At 40.1% G+C, this 27,068-nt stretch overlaps 1 pseudogene; it reads right to left on the bottom strand.

Annotated features, from left to right (window-relative positions):
• Window positions 1–18,120: 18,120 nt before the first annotated feature.
• Window positions 18,121–21,217, bottom strand: LOC101433005 (glutaminase kidney isoform, mitochondrial-like; annotated as a pseudogene).
• Window positions 21,218–27,068: the final 5,851 nt, after the last annotated feature.

The raw sequence follows: 27,068 nt of genomic DNA, 5'->3' as shown, positions 1-27,068 counted from the left end.
ACCTCTACTTTAAATACTAATGCTATTTTAATATCCCTGTCTCCATAATCTAAAATTGTTTCCTTGATAATTAAAATATAGATGACAGATGGAGCTATTATATTTTTTAAATCAGCTTTATACATTTTAATAATAGTTCAGTGTAGTAATTACTTCATTGTGAAAGGTCCGGCAATATAAAATACATGATTACCCTCTTATTCTCAAGGTGAAGTAAATTCAGAGTTTAGAGCTTTTGTATATGTTAGTAGGTTTAGGCAATACATTCAATATTTGAATTTGCAAGACACTTTAATATCCTATAAATTTCCTTGTGTAAAATTTTTTATGAATAATAATAGAATAAAGGTCAGAATCCCCTGACATTCAAATATTTCACATAGAACTCTTGAATTAAATATGCTTTGATTTCTGAAATTAAAAGCATATTTTACCTTTTGAAATATCGCATATTTAACTGAAAATTATATAATTATCATGCTGCAATACTGAGAACTACAATGACCTTATCTTTAAATATAAGATAATTTTGGGAGCGGTTGTAGTTCAGTGACTGAGCATCTACCTCCCATATAAGAGGTCCTGGGTTCAATCCCAGTTATCTCCTAAAAATAAATAGATAAATAAAAGATTTTTTTTTTTAGGTACCAGGGCTGGAGATTGAACCCAGGGACCTCGTATGTGGGAAGCCAGAGCTCAACTACTGCCCCTCATCAGCTTCCCTGAGTTGGTTTTTTCGTTTGTTTGCTTGTTTGTTTTTTCTTTGTTTCTAGGTGACACCAGGAACTGAACCCCGTCCTCCCACGGGGGAAGCAGGCCCTCACCCACCTGAGCCACATCTGATCCCTAAGATAATTTTTACCATAATCCAGCCTCAATTTTTCTTCTGATGAAAATTGTGGATTTTGAAGATATTCCCAATGATACTTAAATATAATTTAAAATTGGGAGGTGACATTTAATTGAAAAATAAAACATTACTTAACTATGGACTTTATTATCATGATGGTCACCATGAAAACAAAAGGCTACACAATACTATTATCAAGGAAAATACAAACTGGAGTTTAAAGCCTTGAAAAAAAAAATGTTATCAGATTAATAATTTCTCAACAAATGAGACTCCATTGCAGAAAAAAGTGAACATATGAAAGGAAAACAAAACTGATAAAGTTGTTTTGAAATTAAATACCTGTTGAGTGAGAGATTCAATAAAATAGACAATTTCATTACCTCAACATTAGCATGTAACTTGAAAATTAACCTTGTCATTATTACTGTTACTGTCACAACCTTTTCCACTAGAATATTTTTTTATTTACTTCTCTCCTCTTTCCTCCCCACGCCCTCCCCTTGTCTGCTCTCTGTGTCCATTCACTGTGTGTTCTGTGTCCACTTGCATTCTTGTCAGCAGCACCAGGAATCTGTGTCTCTTTTTGTTGCGTCATCTTGTTGCATCAGCTCTCCGTGTGTGCGGCACCACTCCTGGGCAGGCTGCACTTTTTTCGCACGTGGCAGCTCTCCTTACAGGGTTCACTCCTTGCATGTGGGGCTCCCCTATGCGGGGGACACCTCTGCGTGGCAGGGCACTCCTTGCGCGCATCAGCACTGCGCATGGGCCAGCGCACCCCAGGAGTTAGGAGGCCCTGGGTTTGAACCCTGGATCTCCCATGTAGTAGGTGGATGCTTTTTCAGTTGAGCCAAATCCACTTTCCTTTCCCATCAAAAATAGTCCAGATAATAAAGATTTTTTTTACCTTTTAGTTTTCCCTGATAGTTGCTACAGGTAAAAGTCTTTGGGTTTATCATCTGATAATGACAATGTCATTTCTCAAGTAGCTTTCCCCTTTTAAAAATTTCTCCAGTAAATGCACTGACCTTAGATTGGATACCAGTGTATTGGAGAAATAAATCGCAATCCTCAGAAATTCAGGTGAAATCCCACCATTAAAGACATATTTAATTAGATTTAAAAGTTAAGTTTTAAAAATAGATTTATGGGGGGAGAATTGATTAAACCAACTTTCAATTAGATTGCTTTACTCCCAACTGTTGCAAATTAATAGTTGCTTGAAGAATTGAAGTTTTCATAAGGTGAAGAAAGAAAGAGAGCATGCTCTAAGTTGGGAGGAAGAGCTATCACTGTTCAGAGTAAGCATATCTGAGTGATGGCTACCATTATCCTGAGTGCATAGGCTTTTTCAGGGAAGGGAAGGTCAGAAGAAGATAAGAGAAAGGTATAGAAAATTATTGAGAAAATTACAGACCAATTTCTCTAATGAACCTAGACGCAAAAATACTTAACAAAATACTTGCTAATCGTATTCAACAACACATTAAACGAATTATACACCATGACCAAGTGGGATTTATTCCAGGTATGCAAGGATGGTTCAACATAAGAAAATCAATCAATGTAATACACCATATAAACAGATTGAGAGAAAAAAACCACATGATTATATCTATAGATGCAGAAAAGGCATTTGACAAAATACAGCACCCCTTCCTGATAAAAACACTCCAAAAGATCGGAATACAAGGAAACTTTTTGAACATGATAAAGAGTATATATGAAAAACCTAAAGCCAACATTGTTTACAATGGCGAAATCCTGAAATCCTTCCCTCTAAACTCAGGAACAAGACAAGGATGCCCATTGTCTCCACTCCTATTTAACATTGTCTTGGAAGTACTTGCTCGAGCACTGAGACAAGAACCAGATATAAAAGGCATTTAAATTGGAAGGGAAGAAGTCAAAATTTCATTATTTGCTGATGACATGATCCTATATATAGAAAACCCTGAGAGATCTACAACAAAGCTCCTAGAACTCATAAATGAGTTTAGCAAAGTCGCAGGTTATAAGATCAATGCGCAAAAATCAGTAGCATTTCTGTACACCAATAATGAGCAAGATCAGGAGGAAATCAAGAAACAAATACCATTCACAATAGTAAATAAAAAAATCAAATACTTAGGAATAAATTTAACTAAAGAGGTAAAAAACTTATACATCGAGAACTATACAAGATTGTTCAAGGAAATCAAAGAAGACCTAAATAAATGGAAGAATATTCCCTGTTCATGGATAGGAAGACTGAATATTATTAAGATGTCTATCCTACCAAAACTGATCTACACATTCAATGCAATCCCAATAAAAATCAACACAGCCTTCTTTAAGGAACTAGAAAAACTAACTATGAAATTTATTTGGAATAGAAAGAGGCCCCGAATACCCAAAGACATATTGAAAAAGAAAAACGAAATAGGAGGAATCACACTTCCTGACTTCAAAACATACTACAAAGCTACAGTAGTGAAAACAGCATGGTACTGGCATAAGGAGAGACACACAGAACAATGGAATCTAATTGAAAGTTCAGATATAGAACCTCATGTATATAGCCATATAATATTCGATAAAGCCACCAAACCCTCACAACTGGGAGAGAATGGCCTATTCAACAAATGGTGCCTGGAGAACTGGATAGCCATATGTAGAAGAATGAAAGAGGATTACCATCTCACACCTTATACAAAGATCAACTCAAGATGGATCAAAGACCTAAATATAAGAGCCAAGACCATAAAGACCTTAGAAAGCAGTGTAGGGAAACATCTACAGGACCTTGTAATAGGAAATGGCTTCATGAATATCACACCAAAAGCACGAGCAGCAAAAGAACAAATAGATAAATGGGACTACCTCAAAATTAAAGCCTTCTGCACCTCAAAGGAGTTTGTCAAGAAAGTAAAAAGGGAACCCACACAATGGGAGAAAATATTTGGCAACCATATATCTGATAAGAGACTTATAACTTGCATATATAAAGAACTCATATATCTCGAAAACAAAAAGATAAACAACCCATTTAAAAAATGGGAAAAAGATTTAAACAGACACTTCTACAAAGAAGAAATACAAATGGCTAAAAAGCACATGAAAAAATGCTCCAAATCCCTAGCTATCAGGGAAATGCAAATCAAAACTACAATGAGATACCATCTTACTCCCATAAGATTGGCAGCCATGAAAAAAACAGTAGAATACAAATGCTGGAGAGGATGTGAAGAAAGGGGAACACTCATCCATTGCTGGTGGGAATGCAGAAGGATCCAACCATTCTGGAGGACAGTTTGGCAGTTTCTCAAAAAATTATCCATAGATTTGCCATATGACCCAGCAATACCACTGCTGGGTATATACCCATCAGATCTGAAAACAAGGACACAAACCGATATATGTACACCAATGTTCATAGCAGCATTGTTCACTATCGCCAAAAGTTGGAATCAATCCAAATGTCCATCAACAGATGAGTGGATCAATAAAATGTGGTATATACACACAATGGAATACTACTCAGCTGTAAGAACCAATACACTACAATCGCACGTGATAACATGGATGAACCTTGAGAATCTTATGTTGAGTGAAGCAACCCAGGCATTGAAGGACAAATACTATATGACCTCAATGATATGAAATAAGTTAACTGCCTCAGAGAGCTAGAGTCTGGAAAAGTGGCTTACTGGAAATCGGGGGGTGGAGGAAGGATGTGAGTTAATGTCTGCAGGGGTGGAATCTGTGATGAGCTGGGGGTAAGTATGAGCACAAAGAAGGGACAAAATGGGGGCAAGGGGTTACCTTCGGGTGGGGTTTTCTGGGTTTGAGGGGGGCTGGGGATGGGAAGAGGGGTAATATTGTCCAAGAAATAGGTGGGAGGGAGGGGCAACATACAAACATGGGAGAGTGTCAGAAGTTCGTTGAGAACTAAATGTTGAGTAAAACGTATCAAAGTATAAGTAGGAGGGTTACCTGGTTAGGACGCTCAGGGGGTATGGTCTGATGCGGGACGGACTCCGGAGGGAATAGCTGAAGGCTCATTTTGCCAAGGTGGGTTCTACCATTGGGTGGGGTGGACCCATATCCTGGGGAAGACTAATGCCATCGAATAGAGAGAACTGTATCTCTCGTGAGAAAGGACGGCTCCCAGGGCATTAGATTGGCAGGCGTTGTGGGCCCTAAGGGGAGGGGAAAATGGATGTGCAATGGATAGAACAAAGGTAAATAAGGGGGCAAAAGAGGAGTTATGTGAGAGTACACGAGGATGAATATAAAACAGCTAATATTACACCAAAAACATATAGGGGATGACAGACTAATAATGAAAACCATAAGACAAAACATAGGATAACTAAAAAATTTAGAAAACTGTACAACCTAAAGTATGGACCACATAGTAAGCACAAATGTTACCTTGTTTGAAAACTATAGTTTCGGAATCTGTACATCAGTTTCAGGAAATATGATATGAATAAGTTAAAAGATTATTGCTGTGGAAGGGAAAAGGTTTTATGGTGGATCTGGGGAAATACTGTATATTGTATATATGAATTTTGGTGATCTAAGACTCTTCTGAAGCTGACATTATGTTGGGATTCACTTTACGGGAAGTTTTGGATCACAGAGTGGTTCAACAATGGCAGCGGAGGAATACTGATATGGGATGTTATTGACAAGATATATATGGTTGACAGGGAGTTATACAGGGCATATGCCCAGGGTATATGGTAATGTCTATATATACTCATAGTGGAAACAATTAAAAACAACAGCTGGGGGGGTACTGGGATCCTGGCCGGGGGGTCACTGTTGTGGGCCCTGGGAGAGCAGCGGCAATCCTCCAGGTGCAACGGCAAGAACCAGGAAGGAAGGAGGGCCCAACAGTGGGCTCTTGATACTAATGGCTACACTTTTGAGCCTATACACCTGCAATAAGAACAAGGCCTAGAGTAGCATTGTGCCTGGGGGTTTCCTCCTGACAGCCTTCATGTTACTCAAATGTGGCCACTCTCACAGCCAAACTCAGCGTGTAGATGTGATGCATTCCCCCCAGCGTGGGACACGACACCCGGGGATGAGCCTCCCTGGCACCGAGGGATCACTACCACATACCAGCTGAAGAAGCAACTAGAAAATGACCTTGAATTAAAGATTCAATACGGAACAGCAGAATATACCTGTCTACATATAATAACATGACTTCGGGAAGCGGTTTGACCTAATGTAAGGGGGAAATGGAAAGGAGAAATGAGATTATAAGGCTGTGAGTCTCTAAAAAAGAGTCTGGAGGTTGTCAAAAGGAATACCCCTATGTACAACTGAACAGAGTCTAAGAGACAGATAAGGTAGATACAACCCCAGGTATTGGTTCTTTTGAGGGATAAAGAGACCCACGGGTTCTATGGTCATGGCAGAAGGGGTTCACTGCCATGACAGATGGCCCTTCTTTGGAGCTGGTGTTTCTGCGTGATGGAATTGGACTCAGAGGGGATCTCTTTTCACAAGACTTGCATGCTACTTTATTGGAATTGTAGTTGGTGCTGGGTTTAAGATATATGTAGGGGATTTGAATCTCTGGACTGATAATATGACACCCAGGCCCAGAGCCTCAACAGACTTCAGCTCCTACACTTTGACTTATTGGACTTACTCCACTCAGCTAACATGGAGTTGAAGAAGGTCAACCACCACAACATGGAGCCTAGAGTGTCTACAACTAGAAGCGGGAGGAGTGCATCCAGTACCCATGTGGAATCTAAGCCCTCACTTGACATAGGTGTGCAATGGACACAACCAATCCAATGTCCACAGAGAAAATGTGGAATGGGTGTGGGAACGGTAGCTATGGGGGCTGCTGGGTGTGGGGAACGGGAGGAAGAGATGAGATGTGGAGGCGTTTTTGGGACGTGGAGTTGTCCTGGATAGTGCTTCACGGACAATTACGGGACACTGTAGATCCCCCCAGGGCCCACTGGATGGAACGTGAGAGAGTCTGGGCTATGATGTGGACCATTGACTATGGGGTGCAGTGATGCTCAGAGATGAACTTACCAGGTGCAGTGGATGTGTCATGATGATGGGAGAGAGTGTTGCTGTGGGGGGAGTGGGGGGCGGGGGCGGTGGGGTTGAATGGGACCTCATATTTTTTTTTTATGTAATTTAAAAATAAATAAATAAATAATTTTAAAAATTATTGAACAATTCAGAAACAACCTATAATTTTACTAGTATGCATTTTGAGACAATGCTTTTGACATCAAACACTCCATGTAGACCCAACCTCTGCTTCTGGAAAGATAAATGTATTAGTCAGCCAAAGGAGTGCTGATGCAAAATACCAGAAACTGGTTGGTTTTTATAAAGGGTATTTATTTGGGGTAGGAGTTTACAGTTACCAGACCATAAGGCATAAATTACTTCCCTCACCAAAGTCTATTTCCACCTGTTGAAGCAAGATGGCTGCTGATGTCTGTGAGGATTCAGTCTTCCTGGGTTCCTCCCTTCCATGGTCTTGCTTCTCTCTGGATTCAAGGTTCCTTTCTTCCTAGGGCTTGCTTCTTCCTGGGCTCAGGGTTCCTTTCTCCCTGGGACTGGCTTATCCTTCCTCTGTGAGCTTAGTTCCTAGGGCTCCAGCTTAAGGCTTCAGCATCAAACTCCAACATCAAAAACTCTCAACTTTGTCCTTTACCATGCCTTCTATCTGTGAGTCCCCAGCCACCAAGGGCGGCCAGGTACAGACCAGATTACAGATTACAAAAATAATCCAATATTTATTTTTGGAATTCATAACCATATCAAACTGCTCCAATAGGGTAGATATACCTTTCCTTATTACTCTCACTAAGTCCAACCTAAAAAACTCTGGACATTGTATATAAAAAAACATAAGAAGACTATGAGATATGAAGAGAAGAAGGCATGATGGTTATATACCTTGGGACTGAGGAATGACATAGTGGTGAATTCCCTAGGTTTTTGTTTTCCCTAGTATATCCCAGACTTGGAGTAGAAGAAGCCAGCAACCTGAAAACAGCAACAGGCACAGACAAAAAAGGACCCTACCACAGCTTTCTCTCTCTAGTTCAAGACCAGGGAAGGGGCAGCCTAGCAAAACAAAAAACTTTTAGACAATAACCAAATGTTATAGAAAAAAAATGTGACCTCACCCACTCCAGAAAAGGTTGAATGGCTTCTTACACTTCTACCTTTGGGAGACTGCAACAAGGCACTCCACCAAGCCCCCCAGTGTGGTGTCCACGAAGGCCAAGAAGGGAGCCAGGACTTTCAGTCCCCATCAGCCTTTAATAATGTCTTCTTTTTCCCTCTTCCCCCATCATGGAGATCATGTGGGAAGATTAGACATGTGAAATGGAACTCCCACCCGACCAGCCGTATAGAGCACAGCTCCATTCAGGTGTTGATGGAGGCTGAATGGGGAACTTGAACTTCTACCTGTACATAGCCATAACAAGTAGGTGACCCACCTCACCCTGACAGAGTGGTGTTAGAAGAAGCCAGTTAAAACAGAAGGTTTAAATAAGATCCTGGTTCTCAGAACATGGTATGAAAATGTCCAGGTTTCAATTTTAAAATCTCTCATTAAAACAACAAGCAGGAAAATTTCAAACTGACTTTAAAAAGACCATCTTTAGATTTCAACCCTAGGATGACAGATATATTAGAGATATTTGACAAAGATTTTAAAGCAGTCATCATAAAAATGCTTCAATGAGAAATTACAAAAACTTGAAGCAAATTAAAAAAAATAGAAAGCCTCAGTAATGTAATAGAAAGTCTCAGAAAAGAAAGAGAATTAAAAAGAACCAAATAGAACTTTTAGAAATTAAAAATTTAATAACCAGAATCAAGAAGCTCATTGGATAGCCTAAACAGCAGGGTGAAGGGGGTAAGAATCAGTGATCTGAAAGAGCAATAAAAATTACCCAATCTGAACAGTGGAAAGAATAGAGAATAAAAACAACAATAACTACTACAGGAACAGAAACTCACATACATACAGAAGTCTAAAAAAAAACTCTAACATTTGGTGCCCTGCCAGTGGGCCCTACTTTGGAATTTATGCTCCTCTGTGTGACAGAATTAGACTCAGTTGTGGTTTCCCTACATGTGGCTCTTCTGCCCCTTCTATTTGAACCTATAGTTAGTACTAGAGTTGATAGGTGTATGTCCAAGAGACTTAAATCTTTGGGCTGTCCATGTGTCAGTTGGGCTCTCAGTCTCAACAGAGTTGCAATACCTACTTTCCAGTTCACTGGACTCACCCAGGACAACTAACAAGGAGATGAAGATGGGCAAGGACCATCCCAAGGAACAGAGAGTTCCATCAATCTGCCCCTTGGGATCTAAGCCCCCTCTCAATTAGAGGTGGAGTGGGCATCACCATCCCAGAATCTTCAGGATTGGGGGATGAAGAATGGACTAGAATGGATTTACTGCTATTCTACTATAGACTTATTGTGATTCTAGCAATGGAAAAACTTTTATCATTGATGTGGAGGCAGTGGCCGCTGGAGGTTTTGAAGGGAGGGAGAGGGAAAAATAGGTGTAATATATGGGGACATTTTTGGGACTTGGGAATTGTCCTGAATGACATTGCAATGACAGATACAGGCCATTATATATCTTGTTGTAACTTACAAAATTGTGTGGGAGAGAGTGTAAACTACAATGTAAACTATAATCCATGCTTAGTGGCTATGCTTCAAAATGTGTCCATCAACTGTAACAAATGTACCCACATTTGAAGGATGTCGTTAATGTGGGAAAGCGTGCAAGGGGTAGGGAGCAGGGCACATGGGAATCCCATATATATATATAGTTTTTAAGATTTATTTATTTATCCCCCCCAGGTCTGTTCTCTGTGTCTATTTGCTGCGTCGTCTTCTTTGTCCGCTTCTGTTGTTGTCAGCGGCACAGGAATCTCTGTTTCTTTCTTTTTTTTTTAAAGATTTATTTATTTATTTGTTTAATTTCTCCCCGGTTGTCTGTTCTCTGTGGGGCTCCCCTACGCGGGGGACACCCCTTTATGGCACGGCACTCCTTGCGTGCATCAGCACTGCGCATGGGCCAGCTCCACACGGGAGAAGGAAGCCTGGGGTTTGAACCGCAGACCTCCTATGTGGTAGACGGATGCCCTAACCACTGGGCCAAGTCCCTTTCCCTCTCTGTTTCTTTTTGTTGCATCATCTTGCTGCGTCAGCTCTCTGTGTGGGTGGCACCATTCTTAGGCAGGCTGCACTTTGTTTCCCGCTGGGCGGCTCTCTTTATGGGGCGCACTCCTTGCGCCGTGGGGCTCCCCTATGCGGGGGACACCACTGCATGGCACGGCACTCCTTGCACGCATCAGCACTGTGCATGGGCCAGCTCCACACAGGTCAAGGAGGCCCGGAGTTTGAACCGTGGACCTCCCATGTGGTAGACAGACGCCCTAACCACTGGGCCAAGTCCACTTCCCCCGTATATTTTTTATGTAATATTTATGTAATCTAAGTATCTTTAAAAAAATTTTAAGTATATATTTTTAAAAAGCTATAACATTCTTATCATTGGAGTCCCAAAAGGATAATAGAAAGAGGGTGAGGCTGAAAAAGTACTCAAAGAAATAATGACTATAAACTTCCCAAATTTGATAAAAGAGTTCAAGGACACAAGTAAACTCCAAACAGTATAAACCCAGCGAATTCACACTAAGATACACCATAGACAAACTTCTAAAAATAGAAGACGAAGAAAAAAGTCTTTAGAACAGCTGGAGAGAAAGGACAACTTAGCTACATAGGAAAAACAAGTCTTGCAACACTGGATTTCTCATAAGAAACTATGAAGGCCAGAAAGAAGTATCATATATTCTTTAAGTTCTAAAGAAAATAAGGACTTTCAAATTGGAATCCTAGACTCAGCAAAAATATCCCTTAGAAAAGAAGGGGATATCAAAACATTATCACATGAAGGAAAGCTAAGACAATTTGTTGCCATTGGCCTACACTAAAAGAATCACTAAAGGAATTTCTCTAAACAGAAAGGAAATGATAAAGGAAGGAATCTTGGAATATCAGGAATTAGAGAATATGATAAGCACAAATATGCATGAAAACAATAGATTTTCCTTCTCTTGAGTTCTCTAAATTATGGTTGACTGTAGAAGCAAAAATTATAACAATATCTTAAGTGGTTCTGGAAACGGACTTGGCCTAGTGGTTAGGGCATCCGTCTACCACATGGGAGGTCCGCGGTTCAAACCCCGGGTCTCCTTGACCTGTGTGGAGCTGGCCCATGCGCAGTGCTGATGCGCGCAAGGAGTGCCCTGCCATGCAGGGGTGTCCCCCACATAGGGGAGCCCCACGCGCAAGGAGTGCGCCCCGTAAGGAGAGCCACCCAGCGCGAAAGAAAGTGCAGCCTGCCCAGGAATGGCACCGCCCACACTTCCCGTGTCGCTGACGACAACAGAAGCGGACAAAGAAACAAGACGCAGCAAATAGACACAGAGAACAGACAACTGGGGGAGGGGAGGGGAATTAAATAAATAAATAAATAAAAATCTTTAAAATATATATATATCTTAAGTGGTTCTAAATGAAAGTAGAGGGAATATTTAAGACAATTATAAATGTGGGAGAGTAGAGGGATGCAAGGAAGGTAAATGTAATAAAGTTCACTTGAACTGGTAAAATGATGATAGTTATAGACTGTGATATATGTATTATCTAATATCTAGAGCAATTACTAAACAAGCTCTACAATGAGATATACTAAAAAATACTAAAGGTAAAAAAACAGAATTCTAAAATATGTTTAGGTAACCTACAGAAAGGCAGGAAGAAGAAAACATATTTAAAAAAAAGAACATAAAACAAGAAATAAAATAGGATACTGAAACCCAAACATATCAATAATTACATTAAATCTAAATGGTCTAAATATATTGATTAAAAGTCAGGCCTAAACATACCAATTAAAAGTCAGAGAATAACAGAATGGATTTTTTTAAAAGATTTATTTTTTATGTATTTCTCTCCCCTTCCCCCCTCCCCCTCCCCAGCTCCCCCCCACCCCCCCGCCCCAGTTATCTGCTCTCTGTGTCCATTCGCTGTGTGTTCTTCTGTGTTTGCTTGTGTCAGCGGCACCTGGATTCTGTGTCTCATTTTATTGCATCATCTTGCTGCATCAGCTCTCCGTGTGCACAGCACCATTCTGGGCAGGCTGTACTTTTTTCGTGCTGGGCAGCTCTCCTTATGGGGCACATTCCTTGTGCATGGGGCTCCCCTACGCGGGGGACACCCCTGCGTGGCAGGGCACACCTTGTGCGTATCAGCACTGAGCATGGGCCAGCTCATCACATGGGTCAGGAGGCCCAGGGTTTGAACCTTGGACCTCCCAATTGGTAGGCAGAGGCCCTATCCATTGGGCCAAATCCCCTTCCCAGAACGGATTTTTAAAATGTCCCAATTACATACAGTCTACAAAAATCTCACCTCAAACATAATAATAAAAGGAGTCTGAAAATAAAAAGATAAAAAGACATGTCATGCAAGCACTAATCAAAGAAATTGCTATATTAATATAAGATAATGTAGAGTTTAGAGCAAAGAAAATTACCAGAGACAGATAGGGGAATTATAAACGATGAGAGAGTCAACACATCAAGAAGACACAGCAATCCTAAATGTACAAACACCAAACAACAGAAATGCAAAGTATATGAAGAAAAATCCCAGTAGAACTGGAGGCAGAAACAGACAAATCCACAATTACGGTTGGAGACTTCAACATCTCTCTATCAACAATTGATAGAACAGCTAAACAGAAAACAGCAAGGAAGAAGAATAACTCAGCAATATCATCAACCAACAGGATCTGATTGATGTATATATAAAACATACCACACTACACAGCAGAATATATATTCTTTTTAAGTGTCCACAGAACCTATATCAAATAGATCATATCTGGAGACATAAAACAAATCTCAATAAATTTAAAAGACATGAAATCTTACAGAATGTTCTATGACCACAATGGAATTCAATTAGAAATCAATAACAGAAAGAGAACAGGAAAATCTCTGAACACTTGGAAACTAAGGAACACAATAAAATAATCCAGGGATCAAAGAGAAATAAAAAATACAATGACCTGGGTGAAAGTTAAAATATATCAAAAATTTTGGAACAGAGCTAAAGTAGTGCTGAGAGGGAAATGGATAGCACTACATTCGTGCATTATAAAAGAGGTAAAGTCTCAACCAATATTCTAAGCACCAATCTCATGAACCTAGTAAAAGAAGAGCAAAATAAACTGAAAAGAAGCACAAGGAATGAAATAAGAAGAGCAGAAGTCAAAAAATTGAAAACAGAAAACAAAGAAAATAAATGAAATGAAGAGGTGATTCTTTGAAAAGATCAATAAAATTGATACATCTGGTAAGACTGACAAAGAAAAATAAAAGACACAGATTACCAATATTCGAAATTAAACAAAGGTTATCTATGACTACAGACCCTACAGTTATCGAAAGAAATACTATGAAAACCTATACACATATAAATTGGACAACTTAGAGGCAACAGTTCAATTCCTTAAAAATTACAACTACCACGTTCAGCCAATATGAAGTATAATTTGATATAGACTCATTTCTACTAAGAAATTTGAATTCATCATTTTAAAACAACTGAACTAAAATCTTTGGGCCCAGATGGTTTCACTGGATAATTCTACTAAACATTTAAAAAATAATTACCAATTCTACAAATCTCCTCAAGAAAATATAAGAGAAGGTAACACTTCCTAATTCATGTTATGACGCTAATATTACTGGATTCGAAAACCAGACAAACAGTACAAAAAAGTAAAACTACAGAACAGTACCTCTAATGAAAATATATGCAAAAAGGTATCTCCTGTAGGGGGGAAAAAAGAAAATTATTCAAAAAATATCTAACAAAATATTAGTGAATAAAATTTAACAATATATGAAAATAATTACATATCATGACCATGTGGGATTTATTACAGGGATGCAAGGCTGGTTCAGTATTCAAAAATCAATCCTTTTAATCCATCATATTAACAAGCTAAAGAAGAAAAATCACATGAAGCATTTTAATATAGATGCATAAAAAGCATTTGACAAAATTCAATACCCATTCATGATAAACCTTTCAGAAAAATATGAATAGAGGGGAATTTCCTCAACCTGATAAAGAGTATCTACAAAAAACTTACAGCTAACATTTTACTTTATAGTAAAAGCCTGAATACTTTCACACTAAATTGGAAGCAAGGCAACTCTCATCAGTCTTATTCAACATAGTACTGATAATTTTTCCCTGTACAATGGGCAAGAAAAGGAAATAAAAGGCATACAAATCAGAAAGAAATAAAGCTGACTCTATATGTAGATGACATGATTGTCTACATTAAAATCCCAAGGAATCTATTAAAAACTCCTAGAATAAGTGAGTTCAGCAAAGCCACAGGAAGAAAGATAAACAGGACATGTAAGCTGAAAACTACACAATGCTGATGAAAGAAACCAACGAATATTTAAATAAATGGAGAGATATACTGTGTTCATGGTCTAGAAGACTCAACATGTCATAGGGAGATAGCAATTTCCCCCAAATTGATATACAGGTTTAATGCAATTCCTATCAAAATCTCAGCAAGATTTTTTTGTAGATATAGACAAGATTATTCTAAAATTTATATAGAATGGCAAGGGAACTAAAATAGTTAAAACAATTTTTTTAAAAAGAATAAAATGGAAAGAATCACTGTACTCAAGTTTAAGATGTATTAGGTAGTTACACTACTCCAGACTGTGTGGTATTAGTAAAGGAATAGACACCTAGATCAATGGAGCAAAACAGAATCCAAAAAGGTCCATGCAAACATGCCCAACTGATTTAGACAAAGGTGCAGAAGCAATTAAATGCAGAAAAGATAGCTTTTTCAACAAATGGTGTTGGAACAATTGGACATGAATGGAGAAAAAATAAACCATGATCTAATTCTCACACATTATATAACAATTAACTAAAAATGGATTATGGAGGGAAGCTGCTATGGCCCAATCGATTGGGCTCCCATCTACCGTGTGGGAGGCCCTGGGTTCATGTCACAGGGCCTCCTTGTGTGGGCAAGCTGGCCTGTGCCCTGCAGAGAGCTGACGGCCTGCACCCCACAGACAGCTGGCAGCCCCGCCCATGGAGGGCTGGCGCAGCAAAAGGAGACAAGCAGACACAAAAAATTACACAATGAATGGACACAGAGAGCAGACAGCAAAAAAAGCCATGAGGGGGGAGGGAAATAAATAAACAAACAAACAAATAAATAAATAAATCTTTTTTAAAAAATGCATTATGGGGGAAGCAGCTGTGGCTCAAGCAATTGTGCTCCCGTTTATCATACTATGTAGGGCCCAGGGTTCAATCCCCTGGACCTCCTGGTAAAAAAAGAAAAAAGCAGTCCCAGACTTGCATGTTGAGGCACAGGCCCCCACATAGCAAAATGACACACCAAAAAAAAAAAAAGACGATGACGTAACCCGATAGAAAGAAAAAGAAAGGATTATGGATTGTAGTTTGATATGGTTTGAATTCCAAAAAAAGATATTACATTGTTTGTAATCTGGTCTGTACCTGGGCGTGATTATGATTAGGGCTTTGTTTGGGCCACATCATTAGGGCATTATTTGGGGTAGGAGCTTACAGATACCAGGTCATAAAGCATAAGTTACTTCCCTCACCAAAGTCTATTTTCATGTGTTGGAGCAAGATGGCTGCCAACATCTACAAGGGTTCAGGTTTCCTGGGTTCCTCCCTTCCAGGTTCTTGCTTTTCTCTGGGTTCAAAGTTCCTCTCTTCTCAGGGCTTGCTTCTTCTGGGGCTCAGGGTTCCTCTCTTCCTGGAGCTTGCTTCTGTTTCCTCTGTGAGCTTACTTCCCCGGGCTCCAGCATCAAACTCCAACATCAAAAACCCCAACATCAAAATCTCCAACTTTGTCCTCCGCCACATCTTTTATCCCTTGGTGGGTGGGGACTCAACACACTACTGACATGGCCCAATCAAAGTCCTACACATAATTTAATCATGCCCAGGTATAGATGAACTTGCAAACATAATCCAATATATATTTTTGGAATTCATAACTTTATCAAACATCAAGCTGCAACAGTAAGTAAGGGCATATTTAACTAAACCACAAGTATTTTACTAAATAGTTTTGGTCTAAGAAAAGGTAAAAACTCCTTTCTCCTAAATAATAGTTGGAACTTCTTTTATTAGAGAAAAGCCTCAAATCAGTGGTAATCTTAGAGTCATACAACTGAAGCATCTTAATTAATATTAATCACAAAGCAAGCTGCTGTTTGAGCAAAGTTATTTCAATTTTTAAGTGTGTATCCCATAATATCATTGGGGGAAAAAAGATTTATGCCTTCTGTGTAGCATTTTGTAAGTAGTACCTCTCTTCATAACTTTATAGGTCTGTGAAGCAGGAAAGTAGCAGCACGGCTGTTTGCCCACCCATGACCCTTCCCACAAAAAATGCACTCCGGAATGGGCTTCATGCCAGATGCGGTTCAGTCAAAGAGTAGTAGCCAAGGTGTCATGAAAGGAGATGCTGTCTAGGTAACGGGAGGTGATGGGCAAAGTCACTGAATTATATTGGAAGTAAAAACCGAAGCACCTGGAAGCTGGATGAAGTGGATAATGTGGCATCAGGTATGATAACATGTGGAAGCAGCAGTGTGTGCTGACAGGGAAAAAAAAAAAGAAATTGCTATTATTAATGTTGTGTTCATTAGCATTCATATAACTGAGGATTCTGCTCATTTAATTAAACACAGCTTCAAAGAAGTCCGTTTGTGTGTGCGTGTGTGCTTAATATCAGAAATTTTCATTAACATATCCCTTTATCTCTTTGAGGTATGATAGGATAAAGTATATGTGAAATTCCTAGCATAGTCTGTTCTTTCATTTTAGCAACCCCTTTAATCTACTTTCCCAATTAATCATGAGTTACCTCCCAACACAAAGAAATGATGGGTCTCTTATTATTAAACTACAGAGCCCACCAAATGTTATATAATAGAGAATCAAAAGAAAACTGGAGAGATCTGGTGGTCCCCAGAGAGAAAAATATCTTGATGCTGACTTTCACTGACAGGTTTAAAAATAAATGTTATTGTAGCAGTTCCTATAAGATCAGATAACTTTGGTAATTTAGAGCATTTCTGAACTCATTCCAGAAATGGAAACATATCTTTTAAAGAGCCATATTAGCATATCTTTCATGTTTTAAACAGATGAATTTTGCTAATTTGCATTTAGCTTAGCAATTTGTCTATGGTTCATCTTCTGTAGACAGATGGCATAGTTATTGGCTCTGATGCCAGATATATGACGCATTTTCTGACTTATTGTAGAAAACAAAAACTGCATAGTAGCCCAGCCCCCCCTTTCCCAGCTAAAGGATAGAGACAAATACATAAATGTCTGGGAAGAGAGGCTGAGCTAAGTGGATATAGAAAAGGGAAAATATTTTCAAAAGTATTTTAACTATATTTATACACATGGTTTGGTAGCCAACATATCTTAAACAGACTTCCTGATAAAGCCAAATCAAAATTGGTCTATTCTATTAACAGTTAACTAATACAATCTTTAAAGAGTCACACCATGAAGTGAGGGTAATGGGAAACATTTTAAACACATGATATGGTTGTTCAAATACTCAAACTAAATCTATATTTGAAGTCTTGAAAACCACACTATTTGCATCTAAAGGCAGCCTTGATCCATTTGGACAGACTGTACAACAAAGTTTAATTTATCAGTGCATGTCAGCCTATCATCACCATAAACTAAAAATTCACAAAACACACAAAAATAAATCATGAAAACCACACAGTTAAGCTAGCATTAGTAAGTATTTCTTTTACATCAAATTATACAATGCCATGAGATAAATATTGCTGCTCACATTATGGAAGGAGATTTTTTATTTCTATTTTTCTCCAAATTGTCCTGTGTGTACAATTAAGAAAACTCCAGTAACACTGAAATGACAAATCTTTCACTACAGTAGGAATACACGTGTCCTTCACAATCATTTTCCACAATTAATAAGGGTAAGTAAATTAAACTTTGGGATTAAGATAATTATAATAATCCATCAAGATTCTTACAGATGGTTTGATTCTTCTTTCCATTACCAGAATTTCCTTAAAATGTGTATTGGACTCAGTATTCCTGGAAAATTCTAAATACATCGTGGTGTCCAAAGTGCAGTGCTTCATCCTTAGGAGTATTATTGCACCTGTCCTTGGGGAAAGGATTTATTTAGCAGGTAAAAAATTTTTTCCAGCAAAAATTTAACAATTTCAACACGACCCCCTGCAGCAGCTCCATGGAGTGCTATTCTAGAATCATAGTCAAAGCGCAGACACATCTCAAGTATATGCAGCAAACAAAAGGTTTATCACTGACTTTACCTTTTAAGTACCAGTTTCTCTTCAAGGTTCAAGTATTTTTTAATATATATTTTTTCTTAGAGAAGTTGTGAACTTACAAAACAACCAAGCATAATGTGCAGAATTCCCTTACAACATCCCTTCACCAACATCTTGCATTGTTGTAGAACATTTGTTACAGATTACGAAAGAATATCATCAGCCTATTACCACTAACTATGGTTCATAGCGTACATTTGGTATATTTTTCTATACCCCCTATTATTAATACCATGTATCAGTATAGTAAATTTGTTATACTTCATGAGAGAACACTCATATTTGTACTGCTAACCAGTCCATCTTCTACCACATAGTTCATTGTTATACAGTTCCATGACTTGCACAATCTATCCAAAGTGTACACTCAGTGGCTCTCACTGGGATCAAATATTTTTGCAAAGTGTCTCAAATTATCATAGTTATGGAAATTTCACAGAGAAACCAAGTCATGACAGAAGTGAATTCCCTTAACACTGCAACCCTTCTTATCCAGAGGAGAGGACCAGCACATCATGCCCATAATATTGGGGACAACTAAATGAATGCCCCCAGCAACTCCAGATTATGCAGGAAGACCAACATGGAAAGCAAACTGCCCTGAGAAATCGTACATGCCACAGGAATGCATCAAACTCAGTGCATTTCAAACTGCTTCAGGGCTCAGTACTCTTTCATAAGTACTTGGGCAAAAACTACCATTAGCCACTGTTGCAGCCATCATACTTGCTGATTCACAAGTCAATTCAATGGGGAATAGCTGTAAATAGAAGTCTAATATACCAACCATGTCTGTGCCTTCTGGAAAACTTGTTTCTTTTTAGTAAGATCCAATAGCAAAATTTTGATCTCCACTTTCTCTTTCGGACTGGAACGTTGCATTACTGAATCCAACATGTTCATTACTAGCCATTTTATTTAAAAACTACATCACATAGTCAAATTTTTAAGCATTATTTACTCCTTGCTTTATTAATGAAGTCATAACGGTTGCTCCAGCATTTACCATAGGATTGTGTGGTTTATCATCTTTGTTTTAAAAATAGTTTGTTGAGGGAAGCAGCTGTGGCTCAAGTGATAAGGTCTCTGTTTACCATATGGGAATACCCAGGTTCAATCCCTGGGGCCTCCTGGTGAAAAAGAAGAGAAAGTGTGTCTGTGCGGTGAGCCAGGGCCCACGCAGTGAGCCGAGTGCCTACACAGCGAGCTGAGTGTAAATATGAGTGCCCACGTGGTGAGCTGAGTGCCCACATGACAAGCCAAGTGCCCGCGTGGTGAGCCAGTGCCCATGTATGAATTAAGTGCCCACACAATAAGCCAAGTGCCCGTGCAGTAAGCCAGTGCCCGCACAAGTGAGTCACACAGCAAGGTGATGACACAACAAAAGAGAGAAAAAGGGGAGAGTCAAAGTGAAGCACAACAGAGACCAGGAACTGAGGTGGTGCAATTGACAGGGAACTTCTGTCCACATCAGAGGTCCCCAGGTTCAAATCCCAGTGAATACTAGAGGAGAAAGATGAGAAGAAAAAGAGAAATAGATACAGAAGATCACACAGCGAATGGACACAGACAGCAAAAACAGCAGGACAGGGGAGGGGAAGAAGGAGGAACAGGAGGAAGAAAACAGTTTGTTGAATCTTAATCCACTCACTCGGTTCTTTCCCAACATATTGATGTACATAATTTGTTCCAAGATCATTAATCACGATAGCATATTTCAAAAGTTTTACACAGGACTGCAGACAAAAGGGAACGTTGGTGCCTCCATTAAAATACTTCTTTCCAAGGAAGCAGATGTGGCTCAAGCGACTGGGCTCCCATCTACCATATAGGAGCTCCAGATTTCCATTCCCAGGGCCTCCTGGTGAAGGCAAGCTGGCCCAGGCAGAGAGCTGGCACAGCAATATGACACAACAAAAAGAGACACGGAGGAGAGACAATAAGAGACACAGCAGACCAGGGAGCTGAGGTGGTGCAAGAAATTGAGCACCTCTTTCCCACTCGGGAAGGTCCCAGGATCAGTTCCTGATGCCGCCTAAAGAGAAGACAAGCAGATGAAGAACACACAGTGAATGGACAGAGAGCAGACAGTGAGGGCAAATAATGGGGATGGGGGGGATAACTATACCAATAAAAATCTTTGGGGAAAAAATGCTTCTATCCATCTACTGTACAAACTGATACACACCACAAATCAGGACTGAATTTAGCCAGTTGAGGAAAATAATCTGCAAACTTCCCTCCAGACTGCTTTTTAGGACTTTCATCATATAACTCATCTTCATGTGAAATAAAAGACATCAAGTGAAGAATGACAAACTTCCTTCCAAAGGCTTGTGTCAAGAAAACAACATTGCTTTGAACACATTTTTTTAAAAGATTTATTTATTTATTTCTCTCCCCTTTCCTGTCCCCCCACCCTGGTTGTCTGTTCTCTGTGTCTATTGCAGTGTCTTCTTTGTCCACTTTTGTTGTTGTCAGCAGCATGGGAATCTGTGTTTCTTTTTGTTGCGTAATCTTGTTGTGTCATCTTGTGTCAGCTCTCCGTGTGTGTGGCGCCATTCCTGGGCAGGCTGCACTTTCTTTCACGCTGGGTGGCTCTCCTTACGGGGCGCACTCCTTGCGCTTGGGGCTTCCCTATGCGGGGACACCCCTGCATGGCAGGACACTCCTTGCACGCATCAGCACTGGGCATGGGCCAGCTCCACACGGGTCAAGGAGGCCCGGGGTTTGAACCGTGGAACTCCTATGTGGTAGGCAGATGCCCTAACCACTGGGCCAAGTCCCCCGCCTTGAACACATTTTTTAAAGAGATCTTTGTCTAGCATAGCACCATCTGGTGGTGTTTAAAGAGTTACCCTTAACATAGCCATACATAGTTTATCTGGGATCACATGTTCACAATCCTCAAGATTTGAGAGTTGTAATCAATTCATGAAAAGATATTTTCCCATCTTCCTCTAATTGTATAAACAGCAAATTTTCCAAGCTAGGTAACAGACCCTCTTTTCTTTTCTTTTCCCTGCCCTCGCTGTGGCTGAACGCGCCTGTCTTTTCTTGAGCCCGGGAGCAAGTGGGTCAGATGCCCAGCTCCTCTAAGATCTCGGAGGGGTAGCTGGACAGGCTCCGCGACAGGGGCCGGGCTGGCCCACCGCCCCTGCCCACCATGGGGTAGAGCGGCTGGCTGCCCCGCCCCAGGGCAGGCACAGGCTGGCGTGGGGCTGTGCCCCCTCAGGCCCAGCTGGCAGCGGCAGACCACCGCGGGAGCAGCTCCTGCAGCATGGTCCATCCTTGAATTTGCTTCATGCCGGCTAGACAGGGGAGGATGCTCTGGGCAAGGGCGGTTGTTCTACTCTGGGAACAGGGTCTCCCTGCGGGACAGCCAGGGGGCAGAGTGGGTGTGGCTGTGGGGGTGGCCCCCCTCCCCTCTGTTGGCTGTTGCTGCTCCTGCTCCCAAGGCTGCCTTTGGCAGCTTCCAAAAGCAATGAGGACTCCTCCAGGAATGTTAAGTAGAAATATGGGGCTTATTAAAAAAATCCAAATAGATTGTCTAGAGATGAAAAATACAATGGGTGGGTAGCAGATTAAACACTACAGAAGAAAAGGTTAGTGAACTCGACGACATAGCAATAGCAATTATAAAAAATGAAACAGAGAAAAGATTTAAAAAAATAAAAGGAGTGTGACTGTCTTCTGAAGAGTACAGTATGGAAAGGGGGAGAAAAAAATAACTTGCAGTGTGGAAACCTGACAAACACTACCTCAGCCAGGTGAGCAAGGTCAACATCAACAGTTAAAAGTCATGTTGATGGTATGTACCATTGATAGGTGATGAAAATGGCACTTTATCTCTATGGCCTTCTCCCAAAAACACATATCCCAAGTCTAATCATGAGAAAATATATCAGAAAAATCCCAATTGAGGAGCATTCTACAAAATACCCAACCAGTACCACTCAAAACTGTGAAGGTCATCAAAAACAAGGGAAGTCTGAGAAAGTCTCACAGTCAAGAGAAGCTTAAGGAGACATGATGACTAAATGTACTGTGGTATCCTGAATGGGATCCTGTGATAGAAAAAGGACATTAGGTAAAATCAAAGGGACTCTAAATAGTATATGAACTTCAGATAATACTAACATATTAATATTTGCCAATTAACTGCAATAAGTGTATCATACTAATTTAAGATGTTAATAATAATAGGGGAAATGATGTGAGTATTAACTCTCCATCTTTGCAGTTTTTCTATAATTCAAAATCATTTCTAAAATAAAAAGCTTATTTAAAATAAAATGATCAGGGTAGCACTGAGCTGAGGGTTAATTTAAGTAGAATAATAATGTATGGGATGCGGACTTGGCCCAATGGCTAGGGCGTCCGCCTACCACATGGGAGGTCCGCGGTTCAAACCCCAGGCCTCCTTGACCCATGTGGAGCTGGCCCACGCGCAGTGCTGATGCACGCAAGGAGTGCTATGCCATGCAGGGGTGTCCCCCGCATAGGGGAGCCCCACGCGCAAGGAGTGCACCCGTAAGGAGAGCCGCCCAGCGCGAAGGAGGGAGCAGCCTGCTGAGGAATGGCGCCGCCCACACTTCCCGGGCCGCTGACAACAACAGAAGCGGACAAAGAAACAAGACGCAGCAAAAAGACACAGAAAACAGACAACCGGGGGAGGGGAGGGGAATTAATTAAATAAAAATTTTAAAAAATTTAAAAAATTAAAAAAAACACTGTTAGAGCAGAAATAAATGAAATGGAAAACAAACATACAAGACAGAAGATAAGCAAAGCCAACAATCACTTCTATAAAAAATTTTGTAAAACTGACTACCAGAAATATTTTACTAAAAAAAGGAGAATGTACAATAAATAATATCAGAAATTGAAAGAGGGATATACTAGAGATATTTGAGTACTAAAAAGTTAATAATAAAACATGGTAATAGCCTTATGACATTAATTTGAAAAAGGAGTAGCTTATATGCTGGAAAGCCTAGCAGAGCTTTTGATAGACACATAGGGCTTAGAGAAGAAAGTTTTGGGTCCAAGTCTTGCTAAGGAAGATGGAATCTGATAAGTTCTCTAGGCTTTGAGCTTGTGACTTCAGTGGGCCACTTCCAAGGAGTAAGGGTGAACTGTAAATGAACTGGCCCTTTCAAGGTCTAAAACCAAGTACAGATTATCTTAATACCTGTTTGGATTAAGCTGCTTCAGGATCACTCATGACCCTGGCTGATTGCCAGAAGCAAGTGTAAATCTTTTCTAGAAGAAAACACCATTATTGTGTCAAATTATTTAATTTTTACATACAATATCCAACACACTATAAAAATCATCAGGAAGCAGATGTGGCTCAAGCAGTTGAGCTCCCACCTACCACATTAGAGGTCCTAGGATTGGTTGCCTGTGCCTCCTAAAGAAGATGAGCGAGGCTGCAAGCTGGCTCAATGAGATGACACAATGAGGAAACACAATGAGAGACACCGTAAGCAGGGAGCAGAGGTGGAACAAGTGATTGGGCACCTCCCTCCCACATGGGAGGTTCTGAGTTTGGTTTCTGATGCCTCATTTAAAAAAAAAGATAATCAGACACAGAGAGCACACAACAAACAGACACAAAGAGCAGACAGTGAGTGCAAACAATGAGGGGGTGAGAAGAAATAAATTAGTAAAATAAATCTTTTAAAAAATAATAAGTGCATAACTGACAAGATGATATAATTTTTAAAAAAAGAAAAATGACAGTCAATGGAAACAGAGACTCCAGATAATTGAGTTATCAGACATAGACATTACAATCATTATGTTTAATAAGTTAAAGGAATTAAAGACATGACAAAATTTTATCATGGAGCTGTAATCTATAAGATAACAAAACTGAAATACTGGAAGTGAAAACTAAAAGAGTTGAAATTGGGAAACGGACTTGGCCCAGTGGATAGAGCATCTGTCTACCACATGGGAGGTCCGCAGTTCAAACCCCAGCCTCCTTGACCTGCGTGGAGCTGGCCCACGTGCAGTGCTGATGCGCGCAAGGAGTGCCAGCCACGCAGGGGTGTCCCCGCATAGGGGAGCCCCACACACAAGGAGCGCACCCGTAAGGAGAGCTGCCCAGCGCGAAAGAGAGTGCAGCCTGCCCAGGAATGGCGCCACACACACTTCCCCTGCCGCTGACGACAACAGAAGCGGACAAAGAAACAAGACAAGACGCAGCAAATAGATACAGAGAACAGACAACGGGGGGGGGGGGGGGCGGAATTAAATAAAAAAAATTAATAAATCTTTAAAATAAAATAAAATAAAAGAGCTGAAATTAAGAATTAAATGGATTTGCTTAACAGCATAATAAACACAGCTCAAAAGAGAATTAGTAAACTAAATATAGCTCAGAAGCAAATATACACACACACAAAAAACAAGGAAAATCAAAAGTATTTAAAAATACAAGAAGACCATAGGAGACTTAGAGAACACCACGATAAGATCTAACATATATGTATTAGGAATTCCAGAGTATATGATAATGCAGAAGGGAATGGAGAAGAAGAAATATTAGAAAAGAAAATGGTTGAGAATTACCCAAAACTGATGTAAGATATCAAGTTACAGACTCAAGAATCACTATCAGCCATAAGCAGAATAAATACAGAGAAAACTAAACATAGACTCAACTTTGTAAAAAGAGATAAAAATAAAAAGATAAAATCAACCAGAACCTGCTAATATCATTACCTGAAAAGTTGCTGGCAACTTTATAATGGATGGATATGGTTGACAGCAACTGAGGCAATTGATCAATCTTAACATTATTACCATAAACACAGCAATAGAAGGACCTGCCCAACCTGGCACCACAAAGGAGAAACATGTCTCTCAGTGAGGTGATTTATTCTGAGTGCACAAGCAAAGAACTGGGGGAATATTCCCAAAACAAGTTCAAAGTGAGTGGAAGCTAGGGTTTTTATAGGCAAAGGGGAGGGGTAGGGAAGAAGAAAAACAAGTTTAAAGAAACAAGTGATCCCAGGGGTCTTGTGAGGAGGGTGCATGCAATTTGTCAATCCTGCCTTGTCTCAAGCACATTCAACTTGTCCTTAGTTTCGGTGGCTAATAAACCACAGTTTAGCAAGGTCTTCATCATTCATTTCTCTGCCAACTGCTCAAGGATATCAAGCTGTAACAGTTTGATATAGTTATGAATTCCAAAAATAGATATTGGATTATGTTTGTAATCTGGTCTATTACTGGGCATGATTGAGTTATGATTGGGGCTTTGACTGGGCCATGTCATTAGGGCATTGAGTCCCCACACCTTGGTGGGTGGGGACTCACAGATAAAAGGCATGGCAAATGACAGAGTTGGAGCTTTTGATGCAAGGGCTCTTAATGTGGGAGTTTTGATGTTGGAGTTTGATGCTGAAGTCTGATGCTGAAGTCTTAAGCTGGAGCCTGGGGAAAGAGACAGAACCATTCACCTGATAGTCTACAGCTGGCCTTGTGGAGAAAACAGAGGACCTGAGCCTAAAGAGCAGCAAGACCTGGGAAGCAAGGAACCTAGGAAGCCTGAACCCTCACAGACATCGGCAGCCATCTTGCTCCAACACGTGAAAATAGACTTTGGTGAGGGAAGTAACCTATGCTTTACGGCCTGGTTCCTGAAAGCTCCTACCCCAAATAAATACCCTTTATGAAAACCAACCAATTTCTGGTATTTTGCATCAGCACCCCTTTGGCCGACTAATACACAAGACTTTTGTCTCTGAGAAAAGTTACAGATTTACATCATTCTGTCTGGTTTTGCTTTGAGATGTTATCTTATTCCTGTAAGCAAAACTGAGAAGATCTGGTTAGTATCCTTTAGGGAACTAAGTGCAAAGAATAAACCTCTAAAATTAGATTAATAAAAAACCAGTTTAATAGTGTATTAGAATTTTCAGAGCTGCTAAAGTGAAAAAAAAGTTTTAATAAGCACACTTGCAGCTATCAATATCACTATTAGTAGGGCAACCAGATATTAAGTGCCTCTAATGTAATGCTTAAAACATGCACATTACCACTAACAAAGTATTTTTGGCCTAAGCCTAAATATAACCAAATCCCTAGATCTAACTACCAGTTAAGAGATAATACAGGGGAATTTAAAAAATAAAAAACATGCTGAGTTTGGCATAGAAAGTGGCCACATTTGAGCAACACGGAGGCTCTCAGGAGGTAACTCTTAGGCACTCTGCAGCTCTAGGCCTGGTTCATATTTCAGGTGCACAGGCTCATATGCATAGTCATCAGTATCAAGGGCTCATTGTTGGACCATCCCTCTTTATTGGAGAGTGGCCACAGTAGCTGCTGAGGGTAGGGAGAGGGAAGAAGAGATATGATGTGGGGGCATTTTCAGGACTTGGAGTTGTCCTGGGTGGTACAGCAAGGACAGATGCTAGACATCGTATGTCCTGCCATGGCCCACTGGGTGGACTGGGGGAGAGTGTAACTACAATGTAAACCACTATCCATGTGATGCAGCAGTGCTTCAAAATATATTCACCAAGTGCAATGAATGTGCTATGATGATGAAAGAGGTTGTTGATTTGGCAGTAGTGGGGTGAGGGGGGAGGGAGTATATGGAGACCTCTTACATTTTTTTAATGTACCATTTTAAAAAAATAGAGAGGAAAAAAACATGTT

The sequence above is a fragment of the Dasypus novemcinctus genome, chromosome 2 (genome assembly GCF_030445035.2).
Source record: "Dasypus novemcinctus isolate mDasNov1 chromosome 2, mDasNov1.1.hap2, whole genome shotgun sequence".
NCBI classification, from domain to species: domain Eukaryota; kingdom Metazoa; phylum Chordata; class Mammalia; order Cingulata; family Dasypodidae; genus Dasypus; species Dasypus novemcinctus.
The sequence above is the reverse complement of the archived record's forward strand: the minus strand, read 5'-3'. Positions and strand labels throughout refer to the sequence as shown.